General features: G+C 43.8%; 1 protein-coding gene across 15 annotated transcripts in view; it reads right to left on the reverse strand.

Moving 5' to 3' along the window:
- ARHGAP32 (Rho GTPase activating protein 32) overlaps window positions 1–24,321 on the reverse strand; it is a 562,915-nt gene that overhangs the window by 135,726 nt on the left and 402,868 nt on the right. Inside the window, exon 1 of one of the 15 annotated variants that reach the window (XM_068240366.1) lies at window positions 6,680–6,848. The exons of the other annotated variants lie outside the window; for them this stretch is intronic. The gene's annotated coding sequence lies outside the window, so the exon portion shown is untranslated. Of the gene's footprint in view, window positions 1–6,679; window positions 6,849–24,321 lie in introns of those variants that run through there. 15 annotated transcript variants of the gene reach the window in all.

A 24,321-nucleotide genomic window follows, 5' to 3' on the forward strand; every position in this document is an offset into this window, starting at 1 on the left:
ATCAGATTGCCCGCAAGGGGCAGGTTAGGGGCTGATTGATGGGTGGCAGTGACAGGGGGTGACAGGGGGTGATTGATGGGTGATAGGTGATTGACAGGTGATCAGTGGGTTATTACAGGGAAGAACAGATGTAATTAATGCACTGGTGAATTGATAAGGGGGGGGGGGGGGGTCAGAGGGCAATCTGAGCGTGTGGGCGGGTGATTGGGTGCCCGCAAGGGGCAGATTAGGGTCTGATCTGATAGGTAAAAGTGACAGGTGGTGATAGGGGGTGATTGATGGGTAATTAGTGGGTGTTTAGAGGAGAGAATAGATGTAAACAATGGATTTGGGAGGTGATCTGATGTCGGATCTGTGGGCGATCTATTGGTGTGGTGGGGGTGATCAGATTGCCCGCAAGGGGCAGGTTAGGGGCTGATTGATGGGTGGCAGTGACAGGGGGTGATTGACGGGTGATTGACAGGTGATCGATGCATACAGTAAACAGGGGGGGGGGTGGTCTGGGGGGGGGGGGTCTGGGGAGAATCTGAGGGGTGGGGGGTGATCAGGAGGGGGCAGGGAGCAGGGGGGGGGATAAAAAAAAAATAGCGTTGACAGATAGTGACAGGGAGTGATTGATGGGTGATTAGGGGGGTGATTGGGTGCAAACAGGGGTCTGGGGGGTGGGCAGGGGGGGGGTCTGATGGGTGCTGTGGGCGATCTGGGGCAGGGGGGGGGGGAGAAATCAGTGTGCTTGGGTGCAGACTAGGGTGGCTGCAGCCTGCCCTGGTGGTCCCTCGGACACTGGGACCACCAGGGCAGGAGGCAGCCTGTATAATACACTTTGTAAACATTACAAAGTGTATTATACACTTTGTATGCGGCGATCGCGGGGTTAACATCCCGCCGGCGCTTCCGTATAGCCGGCGGGATGTTGCGGCGGGCGAGCGGTGACAGGCGCCGGCGGAGGATCGCGTCACGGATGACGCGATCGCTCCGCCCATGCCCTTAGAAGGACCGCCGCCTCTGTGGGTGAGCCGGTCCTTCAGGGCTCCACTTCCCGGCCGCCGTTGTGCGTTAGGCGGTCGGGAAGTGGTTAAAACGGACACAGAGGATGGGGGGTGGGGGGGATAATGGTTGTTAAGAGTAACTTACAGTAACTGGCAGCCCTACTCGTCCATTTGGCTACAGTAGTGTCTGAATAACACCAGAAACAAGCATGCAGATAAGTAAGTAAGTAAACAAGTATGGCAACCTTCATATGGCTCTCACTTCAGGTGTCTTTTAAGGCTTGCTTCCAGTTAAAGTATTTACTTCCCCTTTAGTAAACCATTAGGAGCAGAGCTTTTTTTCACCAGTGTTAAAGAGACTCTGTAACAAAATGTTCAGTCTTATTTCTTCTATCCTATAAGTTCCTATACCTGTTCTAATGTGGTCTGTCTTACTGCAGCCTCTTCTAGTTGCTCTGTCTCTGTAATAAATCTTATCTTATCTCCTCTGTCGGGTCTGTCGGGCTCAGGCTGGAATGTGTGGAATGTGCAGCACTGCTTGTCATTGGCAGACGCTATACACACCCTCTCCAAGCTCTGCATGAGTCACACAGTGAGCTGTTCTCACTCTGGTTAGAAGCCATGTTTTTTGTTTGTAAATACTGCATAAAAATGGCAATTACAAGCCAGGATTGCAGCAGGGAGTGGCAGAAACAGCACAGAGGGGCCCAGGAGAACATAATGAATAGAATGGTATTCTTTTTATTGTAAGAATTTTAGAGTACAGATTATCTTTAAGATCCTTGTTTAGCTCATTTCAAATAATTTAGTTTCAAAACTGAACACAGCCCAAAACTGAGCAGTCAGATTAAGTAAGGTGGGGAACAGAATACCTGTCCACTAAATATGCTTCCCAAACATCATTCCTTCTCACAACCTACACCCCCTGGATGCAACTAATGCGTTGGACAATAAGGTGTTACCATATGACAATCAAAGTAAAAACTGTAGATGCCAAACAACATTTTCCAGCATACCTGCATTACAATAGCAATAATGGCAGGAGATGGTTGCAAAGAATAGCAGGGCTGTGGAGTCGGAGCAATATTGTGGACCCGGAGTCGGAGTCAGTGATTTTCACAAACTGAGGAGTCGGAGTCAGGAGTCGGATTAATTTTGTACACAATCCACAGCCCTGGTAAGTATTAGACTAAGGAGCCTGAGTCGATGAGTCGGAGTCATTTTGGGTACCTGGAGTCAGAGTTGGAGGTTTCATAAACTGAGGCGTCGGAGTTGGAGTCTGAAGATTTTTGTACCGACTCCACAGCCCTGAAGAATAGTCATGAGAGAAAAGACACATACTGCAAGCAAAGTGAGCAAATAGCAAATGCCTTGGTGCATCTTGCTAAAGAGGGGAGAAGACCCTGCTGGACTTGTAAGAAGTGTGAAAGACAGGCTGCAAATCCATGTAGGAAGACATTATTGCTAAACATTTTTAGCAAAAGGAAGAGGGGCGGGGATGCAGAAAGACAGCGAAGAACCAACAACTGGCCTGCCCACCTCATCTATCTTCAATGTAAAACGTGATAGATAGGTGCAAGCTTATGTCAATCATTATGCTGGCAATGTATTTTCTACTTGAGGACACAGACTTTTAGTTCATATGAAGACAGCGTTTAGCAACTGGAAGACCATGATTTGGACAGAAGCAGGGATCATGACAGAAGCAGGCAAAGCTGATATTCATATGCTCAACTCAGCTGCTCCAGGTCATGTGATCAAAATTTTAAAACAAAATATTTGGCAGCACAACACAATATACTATTATCATTATCTTCTTAACAATAAATTTCCCCAAAAATTCTAAATTCAAAAAAAAAAAAAAAAAAAATAGGTGTAAACCTCTCCTCTGTGGAGCCTGCAATCACCCAGTGCTCACAAAGCAGAGTGATGTGGCCACCACCAAGGTACAAAATCCACAGTCAGGCTATACTCAAGGTTTCGGCCTTCTGACATTGTCAGGGAATCTCTAACGACAATGGAAGGCCAAAACCTTGGTCGGAAGGAGAGCGGGCAATCTTTCCTGATATGCCAATAGTGGCAGTGGTTTTAAGGTGCACTTTACCTTGGTGTTAGTACAATACCTTATATGTGATTTCATGCAACTGGGTCCAGTGTGCGTGGACCCTCATGTGAGTAGTTGTTTTAATTTAATTTATATTGTGTGGTTTTATTAAAGTGTACCTCGCTGTGCAAGTATAGCCTGACTGTGGATTTTGTACCTTGGTGGTGGCCACATCACTCTGTTTTGTGAGCACTGGTTGATTGCAGGCTCCACAGAGGAGAGGTTTACACAGCCCAAGCGCCGAGGCATATACATACAATGTGCTGTTCATCCATTGTGGAGTGGGAACCTTTGGCAGCTGTTTATCTGGTTCAGCGTTTACATCATCCCCTACCCGAAAAAATAATAGGTGATGCAAATTACAAACTTACATTGAAGACAAGCACATTATGGCAGGAAGAAACAGGGCACACAGAACAATTGTCATTAACTGCCCCTCGGGGGACCTCATAATCTAATGCCCCATTTTGTATAAGACTGGCCATACACATATTGATTTTTCTGGCTCATTTGATCACTGTAATCAAATTGGCTGAAGACCTACCTCCCCCCACATGCCTGGCTGATTATGGTTTATCGATTTTGGGCACTTTATCAATTGAAAGGGTGATTGTACATACTGAAAAATATTAACTCTAGAACTTTGATCACTACTACCAGATCAAATTTCTATTAAGGAGTGATTGATAGCTTGCCATATCTAGATATTATTGTCCCGTGTATGGCTTGAATTAGGTAAATTGAGCATATGGCCTCATAATTAAATTAGGCGCCACCATAGACCACAATGTAATTTGCAACCACTGTTGCACCAACTGAGTAAGTTGGGCGCTGGGTTGTAAACTGACAGAGTTAGCAATAAATTAGCCACTATCTCATCAATGGCAAACAAATGCCTATGGGAAACATCAAACAGGTTGCTAGTTGTCATTTTTAAAGTTTTTAAGTCAATAACTAAAAAAAACAACAAAAAAACAATGCAATTGGTTGTAACGCCTAACTGGTTTCTGCAACACCTGATGCCAGTTACCAAAAAGAATGGTGTGCAGAAGTGACAGAGAGACTAGAGAGACTTAGAGGATTACAGAAGATCAGGGATGTTCTTGAAACTGCAGAGCTGCATGAGGAAATCCCAAAAGTGGTGAATGTAACCCATTGTGTACTGGCAGATGGAAAAACCATGAGATCTGCATGCACAGCGTGATGACCAGAGGTGTTCTATTCATCATGAGAAGTCCACATCTCCTGTAGATACGAGTGCTTGAGCAACCTGTCAGCAACAAACCATAAAGAGAACTGTGGGTGCTGTACCACCATTCCTAGCCCATCACTATGAGAATGTAGCGTCCAATCACTCTACATCATAGCCACGCCCACAGTACAGTGCACAGCACTTCTATTCTACCCAATGGACAAATCCTGCTCTTCAGGACCCACATAGCAAAATAGATCAGACCTATTCTGCATGCCACTCAATGCACACAATGCTATCCAGACCCCAATGCAAAACACAGGCCAGCCCACTTCTATATAACGCTTAAAAAGTGGTATAAAACCCTGACATAATATTCAATAAAAACATGTTTTCCTACTTTTTATATGCCATACGGTTATCATATTTGCTTTTGTGCATAAGTATTATTATTCATTTAGAAATGATACGTTCCCAAAGTACACTTTTTTTCTCTGAAAGCTGACTTTGCATTTTATTCATAACTGCTTTATTCATCTTCTTCTAACGCAAGCAGAAATGCTTTCTGATGCTTTACGATTGTCTCACTGTCTTCAGGAGAGCTTGTAGTGTCAGAGAAGGGTTTGTTTACATTTCTCACTTGATACAATTAAACACAAGATAACATTATCTCTAGTTCGGATTCCTCCAGCTTTCCCTGCAGGGGAGCTTCTACACGCGTAGATGAGGCTCCAATGTTCCTTATCAATCGAGCCGCTAATGCGGCTCGATTGATAAGATCCGACAGGACGGATCTCCCCACCGCCGATTCGCTGCTCGTTCCCCGCGAGGGGACAATGGCAGGGAATCGAGCGGAAGATAAGTGGCGCCGGCGGGGAATCGTATCTGACGCACGTGCAGGCGAGCGGGGACGTGCGGGGATGCGGAAGAGGCGATTTGGCGGCTAATCGAGCCACCGGATCGGAGCCTCATCTACACGTGTAGATGAGGCTTAAGGCCTGTGTTTAACCCCTTGAATGCTGTTCTAGTAAAAAAAAAATGCTGGTTGTATAAAATATGCTGTAAATAATCTATTAGATCAAAGAAGAAATGCTGGGTTTCATTCAGCTTTAAATAGAGATAGAAAGTAAGATGCTTATAATTCTGGCTTTGCATGCAAATTTAAATGCAAATTATATGCACTGAGGAACTGGAACAATCAAATGCACTTCCTGATTATTTTGATTGGCCCAATTCCAAGCTGCATACAAATTGCATTGCATTTGCATACAAGCTGTGATAATTAGCATCCCATTGGCCATCTCTTCAATGCTGAATAGATTTGAGTGGGCAGTACAGACAAGGCTCCTATCACATGGCCACAATGCTCTTATACCTGCAGATGCAAAGGAATCTTGCTCTGTCTGCAAGAGAACTGACATCACATTTCTTCTATTGATTTGTTTTTTCCTTCTGGCATTAGCAGGACAAAGCTGATTACATCAGAGCATTAAACCAATAAAAGCTTCCCCTGCCTTGGCCTTGTAAGCAGGTATTGGCATGGCTGCCGCTTCTGTCCATATAGAATATTACATTGCCGTACTAGGACCGGCCGTTCAGCTCCACAACCATAACATATGAAGCTTTATGCAGGGTACAGTACAAATATAATCTGCATTAATTTTGCATGGAGTCTTAGCAGATAAAAACAGTTCACGCCATATCAATAATGTATGTTCAAAGAACAGTACACAACATGCTCATTAGCACATCGCTCACGTCCCTGGGAAATCACATTCCCAAAGGTTCAGTATGTGATGTAATGAGCGCACACATGTAATCCAGCATCACACAGCTATAATCAGCTTATGCCAGCCTACTGGAATACACGGTGCTGGAAGTGTGTGAGATGGAAAGAGGCATTCAGCATGGAGAGCGTTAACAGGCACTTCAGAGGCTCCAATAGACAGGACTGGATCCCAAGACCCATATGGCAGTATTTCCCTCTAACTTTCAGGCTGCTGCACAGGAAATGATGACTAAATGATTTAACCCTTGTGAGGTCTGAGGGAAATATTCTCTGACATTCCTCACAATACTCCAGGGCAGCAAAAAATAATCAACTCCATCTGTGTTCACCGGTGTCAGATAAATGGAAATGTGGCAGGATGTGGGCATTATAGGACATGAGAGATTCAGATGCATGCGGATCAGGACATAGACTGTGGATGTCCTCCTGCAAGCTGCATGCCCTACACACCATGTCTACACAGTTCTCCGTGTGTACAGAGCTTGATGAGTATTCGCGGCAGCCTTGGTGAGAGTCCTTTGTCTTCCACAGCTATATTCTGCCTGTAGGGGACATTCAATGCACATCAACAGCTGCAAAGAAAGGCTGAGATTGGGGACACTAACCTCCGTCACAGTGGGATCCTCTGTGCACAAATAGGCCCCTTCAGTCCACTCTCTGCCCTCCACAGCCCAGCCACATAAGACATTGGAGAAAACAGTATTCCGACAGTGGTCCGGATAGAGAATCCTTGCTCCTGTTAGCCCTTTGACACAAATGGAGGATGGCTTCCAGTTCTATACCTCCAGTGTCTCGTCGGCTGCTGCTCAAACACTGGCAATTTCATGCTCAATTTGTACTACAGAAAATCAGCAGTGATCTCTCTTCTCTTAGTCGTTCGCTCACTCGTTGGCTGCAGGGGTCCCAGAGGACACACTCGAGAGCTGAGAAGCAGGGAGGGGAGGGAGGATGGGAGGTGATACAGAGGATGCCATGCCTCTCTCCATCATGTAAGGCTGGAGAATCCTCATCTACACACACAGAGCAAGGATGCTGCTGCTTCCATTACAGCCAGCCACAGAATGGCCATTATCCCGGCCCAGTACATGCAGTGCAAACAAGAAGACCAAGCAATATTGTCCCAAATTCACATCAGTGTACATTCTGAGCAAGGAAGATAGCACAGAATGACCACAAATCACTACCATATAGATATTCCATGCATCATAAACACAACTGATTCTCCTCCACAGATTGTACCCAGTTACCGTATATATTCAATTAACCAATAAAAGGAATGACACTTGTACTTTCTTGTACAGACACAATGAATGTGTGCAGTCACATGCCCAGCCACAGGAGAGCAGAAGAGACCATATAGACTTATTCTAGGAATGTCACATTATGGTACAGAAGGAGTGTTGTACAGACCAGAGCAATTATCACATGGATGTCAAATCACTGACTGTAGAAGGGTAAATAATAGATTGCTCTGTAGTATTACATTACTGAAATATCACAACAGTGTCAGCTCTGTACAAGAGGTGTGGGGGTTATTTGGAATTTAGCACAAGCATCTATCATCAGAATATTGGTAAATCAAAGAAACACTGTTTTGACCTGTGATTTCAGTGCACCCATCCCATCAATCATCTCCCTAAACCAATTCCCTTACTAATAAATCCCCTTTCTGACACCTAGCCCTAACCACCACGCCACCTAACACCAATACTAAACAATAATATTAATAATAATAATGCATAACCCTAACCTTCCTGGCTGATGCTAACACATTCCTGACAACTAACCTTTACCTTCTAAACCTAACCTACTATAGTTTACCCTGTCTATTAAACCAAACCTTCTAATCTATGCCTTACCCTTACCAATGACTCTAACCAAATGGTGAGAGGTGAGATCATACAGAGGTAGCATGCTTCCAGCTACTGATCTCTGCATGTACTGTTTAGGTGTGAAGGGGCATGAACACTAGACTACAAGAGAAAATTTTCTAAGGGTAAAGGGAGCCACTAGACTAATAGGAAACACCATTTAAAGGGGAGGTAGAGTTGCTAGACTACCAGGGACATTCAGACGGGAGAGGGGACCACTACACCACCAGGGAGACACATAAAAATGGTTTTCCACCAGGAAAAAAAGTATACCACCAAGGAAAAGTATGACATGGGGAGTACTAGCAAATCCAGTAAGGGGTGCCACTATAAGGGGTACCGTGGCCACTATAGGGAAGCACATGGCCCAAGGTGTAGGGCCCACATTGCATAGGAGCTACTATAGTGTTTAGCACAGGGGCCATCATAAGAGGGACTACTACAAGGGGTACACAGCACAAGGACCCCTATAAGGAGGCAGTATAAAGTATATAAAGCCACTTTAGGGGATGCCCCAATAAGGGGTCTTTGAACAGGCAGACACTATACTGAGGACAGCTAAAAGGGAGTTAGTACAATGGGGATGTATGGGGGCACCATTATAGTGGGGATACAATGAAAATTATTAAAAAAACAAAACTCTGTATACTGTATATTAAGACGATCAGTTACATTGTCTAAGCAACATAATATAAGTTCTAGGATAAACAGGCTTAGTAGCCAAATACACTTTTTTTTATATACAGCAGCACTCCCCCCCCCCCCCCCCCCCCCCCCAGGAAAAGAAATGGAGGAAAATGGAGAAGTAATTAATTTCTGTACTTTTCCCACTTATTTCTTATAAGTGCACAGGAAACAAAATTATTTTAGGGGAAAAATATCACCCAATGAAAACCTAGTCTGTCTTGAAACAAATACCATAATACAAATATCAATTAGGTGTTATAAGTTTTGCTCCTTAAATAGGGACATAACTAAAATATCAAAACTGCTATGGTCCATAAAGTGAAAATAATATCTAGATGAGAAGTACAGTGCTGCCCATAATTATTCATATCCCTGGCAAATTTTGACTTAAATGTACTTTTATTCGACCAGCAAGTCATTTTATAATGGGAAATGACATAGGTGTCTCCCAAAAGATAATAAGACAATGTACAAGAGGCATTGTGGTGGTGGTGGTGGTGGGGGGGGGGGGGGGGGGGGGGGGTTGTGGGCAAATCCTAAGTTCTATACCATTCCAAATAGTCCAAGCAATTCTAAAGCATCCTAATTACTCTGATTAATTGGGAACAGCTGTTTTAATCAGCTCAACAAAGAAAAAAGAAGCTCTCTGCATTTGGTTTGTGGACAGTCATGGCGAAGACAAAGGAGCTCAGTGAGGACCTGCGGCTGCTCACAAGTAAGGAAAGATCTATATGGCCAATTTCTAAATGCTTTCAAGTTCCAGTGGCTACAGTGCAAAGTATTCTGCACTGTGTTAAATCTCAGAGGTCAGAAGCCAAAAGTGACACCTGTGCTGGCCAGGAGGATAGTGAGAGAGGTGAAAAAGAATCCAAGGATCACCACCAAGGCCATCTGGTGAATCTGGGCTTTGCTGGTGGCAATGCCTGAAGGCAGACAATCCAACGGACACTGCACACTGCGGAGTTCCATGGGTGCAGACCAAGGAGGACGCCACCTCTCCAGATAAGGCACACAAAAGCTCGCTTGGACTTTGGAAATGCACATCTGGACAAAGAAGAAGATTTCTGTTTTTTTGTGTTATGGTCAGATGAAACAAAAATTGAATTGTTTGGTCATAATGATGTTTCCTTCATTTGGCGTAAAAAGGAGCAGCCTACAACCCGAAGAACACCAATATGGTGGTGAAAATGACCCAAAACACACGGCAAAAGTGGTGAAGAAATAGCTACCAAACATTAACATACCCACTTTTTGTCTATCTCACTGTTTTCTGGCAAACATTAACATTAACATTTGAAGTGGCCCAGCCAGAGTCCTGACTTGAATCCAATTGAAAATCGGGGGAGGGAGCTAAAGAACAGGGTGATGGCAAGAAGACCCTCCAACCTGAAAGATTTGCAGCTCTTTGCTAAAGATGAATAGGCAAAAATACCTGTGGGGACAAGCAAAAAGCTGGCCTGCAATTATACAGTAGGAAGCATTTGACTGCTGTAATAGCCAATAAAGGCTTTTCTATTGATTATTGAGAAGGGTATGAATACATTTTGGACAGGGCACTTTTTGCTCAAATGTAAATACAAGCTGAGAAATGTTTTGTTAGTTTTTCCCCCACAAAAATGCCTCTTGTGCATCGTCTTATTATCTTTTGGGAGACACCTAAGTCATTTCCTATCAAAAAATAACTTGTTAGTTGAATAAAAGTAACTTTAAGTCAAAATTTGCCAGGGGTATGAATAATTATGGACAGTATTGTAGTTAATAAATATTGATAAGCATAGAGGTGAGCATGTGGAATTATCACATAACTGTACAGAGATAGTGCAGACAAGACCACACATAATTATCACATTATATAAGAAGAGTTAGGGGGGCAGAGTAGACAGAATTATCCTATTACAATACAGGAGGAGTGCAGAGGAGACCATATAGACTTATCACAGCACTGTCATATTATTGTACAGGAGTAAACAGCAGGCTACAAAATTATCACAATACAGTACAGGAAGACTGCAAAAGAGACCATACAGAATTATTCCATTACTGTACAGGAGGACTGCAAAAGAGACCATGCAGAGTTCTCCCATTACTGTGCAACAGAACTTTGTTAGGAGACAGTGCAGAATTATACCATTACTGTACAGGAGGACTGCAGAAGAGACCATGCAGAATTATCACAGGACTGTCATTGCTGAAAAGGGAGAGAGCAAAGGAGATCACTGAAATATGAAAAGAATGTTACATCACTGAACACGAGGAGTACAAACAAAACACATCACATGATCTTATCCCAGGAATGTGACTTCAAGATCAAGCAGAATTTTCATATGAATGTCACTTCCCTGTATAGTTTTCGCTGAGTGCATCTCAAGATGGCGGCCTCAGTTTTGTGCATCTTTGCACAAGGACACATTGGCAAACTGACAAAACAATTAAATACACAGAGATCATCAATCACTACATCTCATCAGAATGCATGTATGACTTCAGATGGCTGAGATATAAGCTGGATTGGATTCTTAATAAACCTGGAGAGCTGAAAAGCTAATCTCCTACAATCTAAATAGTCAAGCCCTTCTCTGCCCCTCCCTGCACTGTAAAAAGAAATGCACTATGAACCTTGACCTCTTTCATCGGCATGCATAAAGGAAATGATGTGTATTTCCCAAAACACTCACAGGCTTCTACGGAGAAAAGCACCTGCTTGGAGAACACTCTGTGAGCTACCCTAGTTGTATGTGTGTACTCCAGTCATCATAATTGGTTAGGCTAGGTCCACACTAGTCCGTTACAGCTCGGATCCGTTTGAAACGGATCTGGTTTAATAATTTTTTGCCCTCCGTTTTTAAGATTGAAATGTTTGGTGTGAATGCCAGGCGTCACATTTGGCACTGCTCATCACCAGGCCAATACCATCCCTATAATGAAGCATGATGGTGGCAGCATCATGCTGTGGGGATTTTTTCCAGTGGCAGGAACTGGGAAACTAGTCAGGATAAAGGAAAAGATGACTGCAGTAATGTACAGAAACATCATGGATGAAAACCTGATTCAGAGCGTTCTTTAACCACTTGAGAACCGCAGTGTTAAACCCCCCTAAAGACCAGGCCTTTTTATTGTTAATTGGCCACTGCAGCTTTAAGGCCAAGCTGCAGGGCCGCACAACACAGCACCTAAGTGATTAACACCCCCCCCCCCCTTTTTCTCCCCACCAGAGCTCTTTGTTGGTGGGGTCTGATCGCTCCACAGTTGTTTATTTTTTTAATAAATATTTATTTTATTTATTTTTTATATTTTTTTTTTATTTATATTCCCCTGCTCCCTCCCTCCCCCCGCCAGACAATCAGGGTGATCAGCTGTCATTGGCTTCAGCCTATAACAGCCGATCACTCCCCAGTCTCAGGAGGGGACAGCCGTGTCACACGGCTGACCCCAGTACAGCGCTGCTGCCGATCGCAGCGCTGTACATGTAAATATGTCTGCACTGTATCTGATGAAGGGGACCCTCCGTGGCCCCGAAACAATTGTCATGTTGTGCATTCTGTGATGGAATAAAACATCTTTGATTACTTGCAATGGTGTGCCGGCCAATCCTGGATTGTTGTCACTGGATGGATGTGGCTTTTTGCGTCTAGGCTGTGCACTAAAACATACACAGTAAAGGTGTGCCCCTCCAGAATCTTGATATTGACCAGTCTCAGGAGGGGACAGCCGTGTCACACGGCTGTTTCCAGTACAGCGCTGCTGCTGATCGCAGCGCTGTACATGTAAATAGACGGCGATCACACCGTCTAAAAGTCTGAAGAGGGGGCGGAGCTCCGTCCCCCGAGCAGGAGACGCGCGCGCAGCCTGCGCGCGATCTCCTGCAAAATGCAGCCCCAGGACTTGACGCCAATTGGCGTTAGGCGGTCCTGGGGCTGCCGTCGCGACCAAGCCCGTTGGCGTGGGGCGGTCTTTAAGTAGTTAAAGTGAACCGAGCATCATTTTTAATACCCAGGGCAGCTCTATAGCAAATTAAAAATGCATTCTAAAAATGTGGTTTATTATTAAAAAAAACCTTTCAATTTACCTCATTTTTTTACATCTAAGGGTTAAAATAGCCACTTTGTCCGTCCGCGGTCCTGAGCAGGAGATTGTGGAACACAGATAAGAAATCACCTCATTAGACTTAACTGACCACAAACAAACCCCCGTTGTACTTCAAACAGAAAACATCAGTTACAGTTGAAGAATTTCACACCTAGCCTGGACAATGCTAGTTGTAAAACAGCAGGGGTTGACCTTCTGAACAATGGCAGCCCTTGCAGCTATTTGAAGCCAGGAGCTGCTTAGTTCACTTTAACTCAGACTGAGGCAACAGTTCCTCTTTTAACAGTATAACCACCTTAAAGTGATCCTTAAGTCAACTGTAAAAAATGAGATTTACTCACCTGGGGCTTCCCTCAGCCCCCAGCAGCCGATCGGTGCCCTCGCAGCTCCGCTCCGATGTCCCAGGACCCGCCGGCGAGCACTTCCGGTTTGGCCGTCACCAGTCGACAGGCATGGGAACGCGAGTGATTCTTCGCGTTCCCAGCATGTATATCGCCCCCTATGCTGCTATTGCGACCTCCTGGCCCAAAGTCCTATGAGCACCTTTAGGTTTTACAGGGGTGCTTACAATTTAGCACCCCCCAAAATGCCAGGACAATAAACACACCCCACAAATGACCCCATTTTGGAAAGTAGACACCCCAAGGTATTCAGAGAGGGGCATGATGAGTCCGTGGCAGATTTCATTTTTTTCTGTCACAAGGTAGCAGAAATGGAAATTAAAAAAAAAAAAAAATTGTCACAAAGTGTCATTTTTGTCTAACTTGTGACAACAAATAAAATCTTCTATGAACTCACCATGCCTCTTAGTGAATACTTTGCGATGTCTTCTTTCCAAAATGGGGTCATTTGAGGGGTATTTATACTATCCTGGAATTCTAGCACCTCATTAAACAATACTTCAAAATGGGAAAATTCACTTTTGGCACCATAGTTTGTAAACGCTATAACTTTTACCCAAACCAATAAATATACAATTATTGGATTTTTTTTTTATCAGACATGTAGCACAATAAATTTGGACAAAAAATTATATAGAAATTTTACTTTATTTGAAAAATGTCAGCACAGAAAGTAAAAAAAAATCATTTGACAAAATTCATGTCGTTTTTGATGAATATAATAAAAACCAAAAATCATAGCAGCAATCAAATAGCACCAAAAGAAAGCTGTATTAGTGACAAGAAAAGGAGGTAAAATTCATTTAAATAGTAGGTTGTATGACCGAGCAATAAACTGTAAAAGCTGCAGTGCTCTGAATGGAAAAAAGTGTCTGGTCCTTAAGGGGTTTTATGACTGCAGTCCTTAAGTGGTTAATGGGGTTCTGTGGAGGGTTTAAAAAACAAAAAACTGACACTTACCTGGGGCTTCTATCGGTCCCCCACAGCTGTCATGTCCCGCGCTGTCCTCCTACGATTCTTTGTTCCCCGCCACCAGTCCAATTATTCATCAAACTAGACCACAGGCCCGTAAACTTTTTCAGTCAAGGGCCAGGTCAACATACTTCACACTGTTGGAGAGCCAGAACATACATAAAATGATGTTGAAAAACAATACATTGAATCTAGGTATTGATTACCCCCAATCATGCCTGGGGGAGACCTCCCAGCAGCAGTTATTCAGTCATGCGGCGCCCGGAGAACATCTTTGTGCACCAGACAGTGAAGCATTACCCAGGTGACAACCTGCCATCCAGTTGGACAGCAGTGTCACCTGATGCAGAATTGGAAGCCAGCAAATTACTGCTCGCTGGCTTCTACAGTATGTGGATGGATGGTGCCAGCACGGTTATTCTATATGCGGGCCGCCTATATTTGGTGCAGTGAGCCGCATCTATAAGGTATATATAGGTAAGGTATTTTGTGTTTCGGGGCCAGTGAAAAGGCCTTGGGGGGCCGCATTTGGCCCGCAGGCCATAGTGTGAGAACCATTGAACTAGACTAATACTGCGCGCTCTCGCGCGCATCTCTGTGAGCTTACTGCGCCTGCGCAGTATGCTCTCGGAGGTGCGAGTGGGAGCGAGCACACACGTGGCCACGGCTCTGCAGCCACAGTTGTATTAGAAGAATAATTAGATTGGGACCGGTGGCGGGGAACGGAGGATCGCAGGTGGACAGTGCGGGACATGACAGCTGCAGGGGGCCGATAGAAGCCACAGGTAAGTGTCAGTTTTTTGTTTTTTAAACCCTCCACAGAACCCCTTTAATGCATCTTGGAATAAGGCTGTAACATAAAAAAAATGTGGAAAAAGTGATGTGCTGTGAATTCTTTAGAACGCGTGGGTTTTGCCACTGTAATTACCAATTCTGTATTTTGTACCAATCCTGTATTTTATTTATTGGTGTTAACCATTGTCTGAATTATTATGTTTGTTTCTTACTTTGTACAGCGCCATGTTGGCACCTTATAAATCAATAATAATACTTTCTGGATGTACTGTTCTGGTTGAACTCGATGGACGTATGTCTTTTTTCAACCCAAATAACTATGTAACTGTGTGCTACTAAAATCTGTTGGAATCCATGGGAAAACCAAAAGCTCCTGTGCAGGGGCTTAGGTAAGTATCTGTTTTTGACCTTAGCATTGCCTCAGGTTCACTTTAAGCTCTATAGGAGAACATTGTTGCAGATGAACTGCATCTTCTGCACCCTGAGATCAGCTAGATGTAACAATCTGGTTATTCAAAGAGTCCAAGTAAGAACCTCTGTAACCACAGCCTCCTCTCATGCAGCTCCTACTCTACAGAACTGTTTACCTCATTTAATCAAGACAGCTCCATCCCTAGAGGTGTTTAAATCCAAATTGAAAACCCATTTGCTTAGTCTGGCACTTACAGAAATGTAGCTCTTTCCTCTATGACAAGATCTCTCCTGCCACTAATTACTGAAATGAGATATGCTATGCACTGCAACTCCTATGGGGAAAAAAACACTTTATAAATGTTGTTGCTAGGCATACACAGTGGCCAACATAAAATTATCATCACCTGTACATGCAGTCTACACAAAACTATCCCCTAAATTGCCTTTGTTGGCCAGTAAGCAGGGTGATAATAGGCAAAAGATCACGTGTGTCCTCCACCTGGATCCTGAATGCCGGTAAGGCTTGGTTAACACATACAGTAAATCTGATAATTTCCAGTTCAGTCCAGTCCTGTCAGCTTTGCATCAGTTTAGCACCAGTTTTCTATTCGTTTTACCTGACCAGACCTGGAATGTACACCTTTTAAGTGTGAACACAACCATAGAAACACAAACAAAACTGACAGGATTGGACTGGACTGGACACATTTATGTGTGAACCAACCCTAACAGTGGCCAAACTAAGATGCCAAGCTGGGCCTTCCAGAACCCTCCCCCACATAATGCCACACTATGGATTGGTAAAGAGAGTGGGGTGGATCTGCAAACAGGTCTAAAGCCTTAGTGCATGTAGAAGATAATATTGTTGCCTGCTTCTAAGCATGCACATTGGGTACAAGTAGAGAGAGGAGAAGCCATTGAGGGCGCCACTAAACAAAGAATCTACAGAATACAGTAAGTCTACTTAGATGTAGCCTTATTTTCCTATGAATGCTGACTACATCTAACGTTAAAGGGTACCTGAACTCAGTAAAATGTGGGAGGAGGCCATAACTCAGGCTTCCTCAGCGTCCCATAAACCAGGGCTGTGGAGTCAGAGTTGGAGTCGAGCAGTCGGCGTAATTATGGGTACCTGGAGTCGGAGTCTGTGATTTCATAAACTGAGTAGACGGAGTCGGATGATTTTTGACCAAATCCTTAGTACTGGTAAGAATTAGACTAAGCAGTTGGAGGCGAGGAGTCGGTGCTGTTTTGGGGACCTGGATTCGGAGTTGGAGTCTGTGGTTTCAAAAACGGAGGCGTCAGAGTTGGAGTCGGATGATTTTTGTACCGACTCCACAGCTCTGCCATGAACTGTGCCTCTTACCTTCACTAGCCTACACTGTGTGTTGAAGCACTCCTCAATGGCTGGGCTTCCAGGAACTGGTATTGTTTCAAAGGAAATAAATATGGCAGCCTCCATATCACTCTCACCTCGGGTTCACTTTAAGCTATATACTCAGATTTCCCGTAGGCTGAAATGATCATTTCTAATCATCTTGGCCAGAAACCTAGAGTTTGTACAGATGTCCCCCGACTCTACTGGCCCTCACTTTAGTGATCTGGTGAGATGGATCACACCCCCTGACAACTGTTGCTGCTAGAATAGATTAGGCTACCTGCACAGCAGCAAGTCTGTGCAGTATTTGTTTCTAAATAGTCACCCAAAATTATCAGGGACAATTGTTTCAGGTGGCAAATCTCAAAAGTGTGTATATAGCTTTAAACACCTACAGTATACAATGATGCAACATTATTGTGTTATTCTGTTTGGCCTCCCCTGAAACCAAACTCCAGAATCTTGTTGAAAATCACCTACAATCATACAATCACCTACTGCATGCTTGTTCAGTGTCTATGGCTGAAAGTATTAGAGGCAGAAGGTCAGCAAGACAGCCAGGCAACTGGTATTGCTTAAAAGGAAAAAAAAATATGTCAGACTCCATATAACGCTAACCTTGGGTTCACGTGAAGGAAAAAGGTGATCTTGAATTATTAATGTTACATCACCATAGAGGAGTGCAGAGAAGGAAATGACATGGATTATCATGGCAATGCCACATAACTGTATAGAAACGGAGCAAAGCAGCAGTTTCCATTAAACTGAGTCAAAAAAATGCTGTTACGGCTCTTTCAAACCAGAGCTTTGTGTTTGCAAAAACGTGTATGTGTTGCATTTTCCATTGCACATGTATAGGCCATTTTCTTTTTCCTCCATTAATATGCTATCGACATTGCATTAAATGCAGTGCCGACGCTGTACAGATGTGTCACTGGACTCTAGGCTAGTGACATAGGGACAACCAGCAGTGAGCAACAGAACAGTTTACTGCAGCTGAGAGTCAGAGATCGCTGAAGAATCGGCATGCCGGATCTGTAGCAGATGTCCGCGGCCTCAGACGCTGGTTTCTTGCAAGATTCTCAACCACGGCAAGTTCAAAGCAGAGTGTGTATGTAGCTTTATGTAGCTTTACTGTGTAAGCATGTAGTATTGAGGGAAGAGTCATTTCCACACTTGTATATTGGAGACATAATGAGGTGTGCAGGATGTGCATTGCTGTGACCTGATGAAAACTTGATTTGTCAAACTTGCCACAGTCTAAAGTCCTGTGAGAATAACAGGCACAATTTTGAGCATTCGTCACAAGAAACAACTGATATTTAAGATCCCAGTGGATGAACAGGAAAAACATACAAGCAATTTACAGAAACTCCAGAATAATGATTACAATTGCGATTAGTGGTGAGCTGGGCTTTTATATCTCCAGAAACTGAAGTAGACTGGGTCAGTCACGTGCTAGGATATGGGGGAGGGCAGAATATTCACTCTCTGGCAGTGAACTCAGCATGATGCGTAAATCCTCGGTACAAGTCAGCTCAGCAAGAGCTACTGACACACACCATTTTCCAGTCTTTGTGCCATGTCAGCACTGCAGGCTTTATGGCTGGAGTTATATTACATTGCTGGCCATTTACTGACACAATGAGATTTCCATGTGATGACTTATAATATGTACAGAGCAAATACACGTCAAAGAAAGACAATCAGTGTCATAGCAACATTATATAAAAAAATACATTTTCCTTCTTAAAACAGAAGGTATTTGCAATTATTCAGGTTGGAGTGAGCATATGAGGTAGCCCACAATGCATCATTGCTGAATATTTAAATTCTTCGTGTGTTGTCCCTGAAAGCCAAACACACCTTCATAACCACTGTAATGATATGTCAGCTTGTAATTTGTACAGTGCAAATTTGGACAGAGGCGCCAGGCAGGTTAAAATGATCTAAAAACAACTAAAAAGGAGGAGTACAGGTGGACTTACCTCCTGAAATGATGGACAATCAAGATTGTTCAAATCGCAAATAACAATTTATTTTGGCACTCCGCAACGCGTTTCGCAGGTATAACCCGCTTCATCAGGCAAGGAGTGCAAGCTAAAAATCAAGCATACAAACCATAAACAATATACAATAAACAAAACACGACCCTAAGAGCTTGCCATCATAATACAATATAATTTTTGTATTATGATGGCAAGCTCTTAGGGTCGTGTTTTGTTTATTGTATATTGTTTATGGTTGTTTTTAGTTGTTTTTAGATCATTTTAACCTGCCTGGCGCCTCTGTCCAAATTTGCACAGTATATAGTCCACCTTGGGTGGAGGGGACTGTCCCCTTCTTTCTATCTACAGAGAGCGACTTCTTAAACCTGAGTGGGGTCAGGTTCTAATACTCCCCACCTGCAGTTCAAGTGGTTGCCTATGTGGTAACCCGTGTTTGTGAGTATATCCACATCTGTTAATTATTTCGCCAACAATTGTTAGACTTACTGCACTATATTGGGCTCTCGGTTTTTCTTTTTGTTTCAAGTGCATGTAATTTGTACAGAGCCACAATAATCCAACATGCAAACAGACTGTTTTAGATTAGTTGGTCCACATCAGAGCATACCATTGAATAGATTAATGTGGCTCTGCCATGCACTGATGAGGACCAACCAGTCTTAAACAGTCTGCATGCATGTTGGATTATTGTGGCTCTATAGAATTAACAAGCTGACACATCATTGCTTTCTAGAGGTTCTGAAGGAGTTTTTGGCTTTGAGGGAAAACAAAGGGATGATTTGCATATTCAGCAATGAGGAATTTTGGTAAACCTCATTCTGTTTTGCATAGCATTTTAGTAAGCTTTTTGGTCCTTTTTAGCTACCTACACATTCCTAGAAGTTCTGGTTCACCATGAGCTTCCCGGACAATCTGTATAGAAAAAAGCAAATCTACTGGTACTTTGAAGAGGAACCCCTATAGAAATAAAAATCTTTCCAAGCAATTGAACACAATCTACCACAATTTTGACTAGTTACAAAGACTTGCTTACAGCTCTGCCTGTCCTAGAAGGCAAAGGCACCTGCTACCTATCTCACGTGTTACTATATACCTACATATATTACACTACTGCATTCCATTTCTTTTTAACCACTTGAGGACCGCAGAGCTGTACTATGTGAAAAGACGGCGTTTCGCCGTCTAACAGTCTCCCGAGAAGGCGGGGTGGAGCTCCGCCCCTCACGCAGGAGATGCGCGTACACCCTGCGCGCGATCTCCTGCAGTAGCCGGCCCCAGGACTTGACGCCAATTGGCGTTAGGCGGTCCTGGGGCTGCCGCCGCGGCCACGCCCATTGGCATGGGGCGGTCTGTAGGTAGTTCACCTTCTAGTTTTTGCAGTTAAACAAAAGACAGTTTGATAATGAATATTCAATTGATTCTGCAATGTAAAGGAACTGTATATTTGCTAAAGATCACAACCATAATCATTATGTGTTCAGCTTTACACATTCTACTTAAAGTGAAACTCCAGACTAAAAATCTACTCAGCAGCACTAAAAAGGCTTGGTGTTTCCTTAAAGAAAACCTGAACTGAACATTAAAAGTCAAAATAAACATACACAAGTTATACTTACCTCCTGTTTAGTCTACTCCTCAATCTATTTTTCCTCTCCTGCATCCTGTTTGTCCACTGTGATCAATGGAATTCTCCGTCCTCCATTTTGAAAATGGCTATTACCCCATAACAGCTTCCTGGTCAGCACATTGTTAAACTGTAACATCGCCCACTTGAGCCATAGGCAAACATGGACACATCAGTTCTCCTCTCAGCAGTAACTGACAGCAACTGATATATTTCAGTTCTGACAAAATGTTGTCAGAACTGGAAGGGATCACTGTAAGAAGAAAATTGTGAGCTTCTGAGAGGAACTGATGGCAAGGTAACTATGTAATGTTCATTTGAAGTTACCTCATGTGTTTATTTTAAATAATTTTACTCAGTACAGGTTCTCTTTAAGAGTTTCGCAGCATCAAAACTTTGTTTTTCTTATCAAAGCCTCATTTTTAGCTGCACAGAAGCTAAGCTCCGCCCCATCAAAGAAAACTGCCCGGGCATGGTTCCCTTGATGCTGTGCAAAGCATGAGGGGATTTCTGATGTTGTTCTTGTTGCCTAGCAACCGGAACGGGTGATCAGGACACAGGACAGTTGGAACTGTGTCTCATACTCCCTGTCCCCTCCTTTCAACCAAAAAGATGGCTTCCCTCATGAAATCACAAACATTTGCCTGTGCTTTTAAAACAGGTTGGGTAAGAGATTACATTACCCATCTATTTCAATTAACATAACTAATGTAACTTAATGACAGTATGTTTGTTTAGGCTGAAGTTCCTCTTTAACTGCATTGGAAACTTCAATAAAACATTATAACTGTTGAATGTATTTTCCAGTTTTATTGTCAAGAACACCATGACTCTATTGAGGCCACCCCCACCCCCAGAAATGAAACCGGACCCAGAAGAGCATAAAATGCTTTCAGCACACATAGACCATATATCTGAATATCATAAACTGTAACAGCTGTAACAAACTGTTACTGGTAACTGTAAAACTATCATCTAGACGGCTTGACATGTGACTTGAATTACCTTGTACAGAGCAGGGAATGGGGACCATCTCCAATCTGCTTGCATCTATTAGACAAAGGGGTAGATCCAGTACTGTTTAGTAAGGGAGTGGATACCTGGACATAAATTACTGCAGGTACCACACCGTACTGGCCAACTGATTCATTACTACTAATATTTCATATGTGCAGTGTTCTCCCCAGAATTTTTTTCCAGCCGGGTGGAATGAAATAGCAGCCGGGTGGCATGAAAAAGCAGCCGGGTGGGGCGATTAAAATGCAGGGCAACTCTGCTTACAGCATAGGAGGTGGTGAGCCGATGACAGCCGGGTGGTCACCAAATCTAGCCGGGTGGAGCACCCGGCTAAAAGAGGCTGGGGAGAACACTGATGTGTATATGAAACAGTGTAAAAGTCAGCACTGCTCACTATCTAACATGGCTGCCTGAGTCTTCTGGCTTAGTTACTTCAAGGTAGAAGCCTTCCAAAATGGCTTCCAGAGCAGATGGTTTATTCTGTAAGGCTAGGTTCACACATAAAAGATGTACAGTACTGTCCTGTCAGTTTTCGACAGTTGGCATTAGTTTTGTATGAGTTTTCTATGGCTTGGTTCACACATACTGTTAATCTGTACATTTCTGGTCTAGTCCTGTCAGTTTTGCATCCGGTTTTATATGATCGAGGTCTTCAGAGATATTCTCAGCTCACCTCCTTCTCCTTATGTTTACTGCAGAGCGGCATGTTTTAAGTTATCGGTTATGCTAGAAGTTCTCTTCTATCCTGCTCCTTCATGTGCCGCACCATCCTTCCTTTTCTGTATTTAATAGCAACAGAATGTGTCGCTGAACTGTATGTCACTGAACTCTTTCCCAAGGGACTGAGTTTCGATCCCTGCAGGCTACAATAATGTGTTTACGCATCACCTTCTTCAAGAAGGTCTTAAGATGGTTCTTTAACTGAAAGTCCACTATTGTTAACACAAAAGGGAATTCCTTCAGTTCAGCTCTGCACATTACAGGAAATAATGGCAAACCTTATTTCAGCTTGAAAGTAAAACATGCATGTAAATCACAGTTATTTAACATGGTTACTCACAGAGGCTGTAATATGGGAGTTCCCTTGTTTTCTGCCTGTCAATAAATGACTCCAAGTGTGGAGAACTGGGCTGTGGAGTCGGAGTTGGAGTTGAAGCAATTTTGGGTACCTGGAGTCGGAGTTGGAGTCTAAGGTTTTATAAACTGAGGAGTCGGAGGTTTTATAAACTGAGGAGTCGGAGGTTTTATAAATTGAGGAGTCGGAGGTTTTATAAATTGAGGAGTCCGAGTTGGGAGTCGGAGTTGGATGATTTTTGTACCAAATCCACCGCCCTGGTAAGTTTTAGACTAAGGAGTTGGAGACGGAGCAATTTTGGGTACCTGGAGTCGGAGTTGGAGGTTTCATAAACTGAGGAGTCAGAGTTGGATGATTTTTGTACCGACTCTACGGCCCTGGTTGAGAATGAGTTAAAGACACTTTAATTTCAATGAATCAACCCCAGTCACCAATACCTATTAATCTAAGTAATATTAATGTTAACATTTGTATAGCACTTTTTCCTCTGTTGGACTCAAAGGGCCATATCCTATTCAAGGTGATAAGTAGCTTGCAGATGTGAGCTACTTATCGCCTTGCCATCGCACGAGGATTACCGTCAAATCCTAGTGCCCATATCCTTCGCGCGATGGCCGATCCTTAGGGAGCATTACTCAGGTGAAAGCCTCAGCGATGCTCCCTATTACCGGGCAATGGGGAGTGAGGTTTACGCTGTGGTGCTGTCCTTCAGCACCACGGCCTCACTCCTAACACATGCGCACTAACCTGCTGAACATCCGCCGCAGCCTCTGGGGGTCTCCTTTAATAAAGAGATCCCCAGAGCTCCCCGTCGGGTCGCCGCACACTTTTAAAGCCCCCCACGTAGCTCTGCCCGGCACCCTTCACCCTCCATTATACCCTCCATTATACATACCGCTGCCGATCACCCGACACCTCTTGCCACAAATTCTGCCGCGTAATTACAGTGTATCTAACACTGTAATTACTGTCCGCATAGGAGCCCGGGCAAAGCATCTTTGAATCTGCAGCCGGGGTTGCAAATATGCGACGGAATTTGCAACGAGAGGAGTCGGGTGATCGGCGGCGGTATGTATAATGAAGGGTGCCGGGCAGAGCTACGTGGGGGGCTTCTAAAGTGTGCGTCGACCCGACAGGGAGCTCTGGGGGTCTCCTTCTGCCAAGAAGTATCGCTTCCCGGAGGCATGCAAACGGTAACTGGATACCGTGTAAAGAACTCGCTGGGCGATTATATCGCCCAAGCGAGTTCTTTTCCACATGGGGGGGTCTAAAGTTTAATAAGATTAGGCAATGCCCCCATTGCCTAAGCAGCAATAGAATATGGCCCAAAGAGCTTAAAGCAGCAGCCACCAAATGCTTAATAGGGCACCATGCAGTTTTAGGAAGTCTTGCCTAACGACTACTTACCGCGTAGGTTTCAAACACTGGCCTGCTATGTCAGAGGCAGTTCCTCTAATGTTTCCTTTAACCAGTACACTATCCAACTATGTAAAAAAAAAAAACCAATAATCTATTGGTCACCACAAATCTAACAAGCAAATAAGACTAGGTATGAGCTCAGCAGAGCTTCGCCATTCAGATTCTGTGGCAGAGGGCAGTTAACTTTCCCTTGTTGAGGCCTATAGCCAATGCGCTCCACCCATTCCGTCTCTCCAACACTTCCTCCTTCCGGGTAAGGCGGAAGCATTAGAGAGATGAGTGATGTAGAGCGCATCGGCAATAGGCAGCAACAAGGATAAGTTAACTGCTCTCCTGACATGGCCTACAAGTGATCAGTTGGATAAGGCGTTAGATTTGTCTGTGTAGTGTTGTTATTGCTCTGTCCCTAGCAGGGATCAGTACCCGATCCCTTGGGCGACTAAGATCTGGAAGTCATCCTTCTGAGGGCTCTGATTTGCTGGGCACAATCAGCTGATCA

The sequence above is a fragment of the Hyperolius riggenbachi genome, chromosome 6, assembly GCF_040937935.1.
Source record: "Hyperolius riggenbachi isolate aHypRig1 chromosome 6, aHypRig1.pri, whole genome shotgun sequence".
NCBI lineage: Eukaryota > Metazoa > Chordata > Amphibia > Anura > Hyperoliidae > Hyperolius > Hyperolius riggenbachi.